Genomic DNA, 518 nt, shown 5'->3' with positions numbered 1-518 from the left:
GGTGGTGGGGTGTTAAAAATTGTTTTAAAAAATTTAAATAAGTCAGCAACATATCGGTTGTAATAAATCTGAGACATCAGTGCATATTTTATTTACAGATTACAAAAACATGGGAACATATTAGCGGTTGTAGTTTTATTGTATTTTTTTTTCCTCAGTGAGGGGCTCCATACTTCAGATATGAGCAGCTAGAAATAGTCCCGTCTCCCGTGAGCTTCACATGAAGAGGGCTATTTGTGTGTGACACACCTCACCTCAGTGTCTGTTAACAAGCTGTTTGTGTCATTGTGCATACTGTACCGAATGCTCTGCATCTGTAAACGCGAGGATGTAAATGTGCATGCAACATTTTATTATGTATGCTAGATACTCAAAGAAATGTCGCCTATTCCTACCTTCTTCATGCTTCTTGATAGATATTGATAAGGTTGGTTTGATAAGGCAACAAACAAGAACATCAAAACTTATTAAGATCACGATTTGCGCGAATGAATTTTGAAAAAAAAAAAAAAAAAAAA

General features: G+C 35.5%; 1 protein-coding gene across 1 annotated transcript in view; it reads right to left on the bottom strand.

The window, feature by feature from the left end:
- xpo5 (exportin 5) overlaps positions 1-518 on the bottom strand; it is a 90,088-nt gene that overhangs the window by 88,245 nt on the left and 1,325 nt on the right. The gene's annotated exons all lie outside the window — the stretch shown is intronic.

Source organism: Sinocyclocheilus rhinocerous, unplaced genomic scaffold (assembly GCF_001515625.1).
Source record: "Sinocyclocheilus rhinocerous isolate Xijiao unplaced genomic scaffold, SAMN03320098_v1.1 scaffold3180, whole genome shotgun sequence".
NCBI lineage: Eukaryota > Metazoa > Chordata > Actinopteri > Cypriniformes > Cyprinidae > Sinocyclocheilus > Sinocyclocheilus rhinocerous.
The sequence above is the reverse complement of the archived record's forward strand: the minus strand, read 5'-3'. Positions and strand labels throughout refer to the sequence as shown.